General features: G+C 46.2%; 1 protein-coding gene across 2 annotated transcripts in view; it reads left to right on the top strand.

The window, feature by feature from the left end:
• Pitpnc1 (phosphatidylinositol transfer protein cytoplasmic 1) overlaps positions 1-2459 on the top strand; it is a 257448-nt gene that overhangs the window by 146189 nt on the left and 108800 nt on the right. The gene's annotated exons all lie outside the window — the stretch shown is intronic.

Raw genomic sequence — 2459 nt, 5'->3', positions numbered from 1 at the left:
CGTTATTCTGCCCCCATTTGCCTTTTGCAAATTTCTTTCTTCCTCAATTCGTTGGGTAACTGTCTCTGTCTGAGCAGTCACTCACTGGGCAGCCAAGTGTGCAGAGCATCAGGCTCTCAGCACCATCATCTCTGCCCTTTGGGGTCATAATCTCGTGGCAAGTGCGTGGCCATTCTCGTCAAAGCTTAGTATTGTCAGCAAGTCCTGGGGCCTTCCAGTGGTCAGAGAGGGCTCAGAGAGGGCTCAGCTGACCTCAGACGTGTCCCACAGGACTGCATAGTCAGCAAGCTGAGCTGCCTGCCGACTCAGGATCAGACTAGAGGAAAGAAGCAATGATGATTTGGGGGACTCTGGGCCAACAAGCCACTGCAACAGGAAATGAAGGCCCTTAACCTCTGGTTTGGAGTTCCAAGACAGTCTGTGGGGTGCCCAGTGCAGGTGATGGGAGAGGGTGTAGTCCAACAGGCTCAAGCTGGGGTTGATTCATGGTGCTAGGAGGTAACGCTGTTAGCCTTAGTACATGAAAGTAAAGGCAGCAGTTACATTTGAATTTTCAGATATAGATAAACATATATATATGCATATATATGTATATATATATATACTTATGGTATCAGTATGTACTACATTTATGCAACATAGTTAGTCTAAGCTGTGTGCCACAACTGATCATAGAGACTGGAGTCTGATAATTAGGTTTGAGGACTTAGACATCTACAGTCAGGTGTGATGGGACAGGCCATTAATTCCAAAAGTCAGGAGTCAGAGCCAGTGGATCTCTATGAGTATGAGGCCATTTGTCCACATAATAAGATTCTGTCTCAAAATAAAATAAATAAATAAATAAATAAATAGCAAGTAAATAAAATGGAAAAAAACCCAAACAAATGCACAAAAAAAGTCTGAGATTCCTTCTGGATCCAGGGAGAAAAAGAAATGCCAAGTGTATGTCCCAGGAACCTAACCCACATCTGACATGCCACAGTAACTCCAAGGCCAGGCCAGGGCTCACAGAAACCCCTGGAAGGCACCTCCTGGCTCAATCAGGCATGGTATAGTTGGTAAGATGGACAGTTGGGGAATGTTGAATGTGACAGCTGGACACATGACTATTAGTATGCCTTCTTAAGAGATAAATGTGTCTGTTATTATTGTGGGAGGGTGACTTGCATGTGAGGGTGTGTGTGAATGCCATAGCACACATGTGGAGCCAGAGAATCATTTCCAGGACTTGGATCTCTCATTCCGTTCTGGATCCTGGGTTCATCGGGCTTGCCTGGCAATGCTTTCTATCCACTGAGCCATCTTTACAGATCAATCTTTTTTTTTCTTTCTTCCTTTCTTTTTTAAACTCCTGCCTCTACATGCATGCTGGAATTACAGATAGGCACCACCATGCCCAGTTAATTTAGTACTGGGGCGTAAACCCAGGACTTCATCTAATGCTTGCCAGGTAATTTACCAGCTGAACTCTCCCAGGCTTTTTGTTGATGATGGCGGGTTTGAGGGCCTCTTGTTGTTGCTATCCATTTGTTTGTCTGTCTGATCGCTTGTTTTTGAGACAGGGTCCCATGTGCCCCAGGCTGGCCTCAAACTCACTATCCAGCCAAGGATAGCCTGTCAGTACTTCAATGGATACCTGTGTTGTATATAAATGTTACGATTGGAATATATATGGTCTAGTGAAACGTAGGAACATGTCTGACAGATAGTGGCCCTTTTCGTTAACCTGGGTAGAGCAGAACTCACTTTCCAGACATCTGCCATGTTGTAGCTTGGCCACTAGGATGAATTACCATAGACTAGGCAATTTCAAACAACAGATGTTTATTTTTTACCCTTCCCGGAAGCTGGAAGTCCAAGATTAAGCTAGCTGCCAGCTCTGTTCCCGGGGTGAGCTTTCTTCTGGTTTACAAAATAGTAAGCCTCTCTCCACATCCTAACATGGGCGGTCAAGAAAGCATGCTTTGTGTTCTCTCCTTATAAGGAACAAATTCCATCCTGGGGACTCCATCTTTCTGATCATATCTAAACCCACTTCCTCCTTAAAGTCGCAGCTCTAAATATTGGGAGTTAGGGCTTTGACCTTGAAGCAGGGGCAGGACAATTCAGTGTATAGCTTACTGACTTAGGCATCATGGGTAGGTACTACCCCTGGATCAAGAAGATAGAGAGCAGGTCAGAAAGCTGCAGAATGCCGGGTCAGAGTCTGCGTTTAGTCTCCATAGGGAAACCATGTTGTTCCTGATGAGTCTGCGTTTATTTTCCATTCCAAAATAGGCCTGCTTTTCTTTCCATCTCCCCGGTCACTGGGGATCTGAAATGTTCCCTCTGGCTCCAGGTGCACTCCTGCGGGGCTGCATAGCACATCCTGCAGCCGCCACCCACAGCTTGGGCTGGGCCTCGTTCTCACGCTCTCTGCCCACCCTGTACTCTGAGCACGGGATGGCTGACGGATG

This window comes from Mastomys coucha, unplaced genomic scaffold, assembly GCF_008632895.1.
Source record: "Mastomys coucha isolate ucsf_1 unplaced genomic scaffold, UCSF_Mcou_1 pScaffold5, whole genome shotgun sequence".
Classification (NCBI taxonomy): Eukaryota; Metazoa; Chordata; class Mammalia; order Rodentia; family Muridae; genus Mastomys; species Mastomys coucha.
This window is presented reverse-complemented; position numbering and strand designations above follow the sequence as displayed.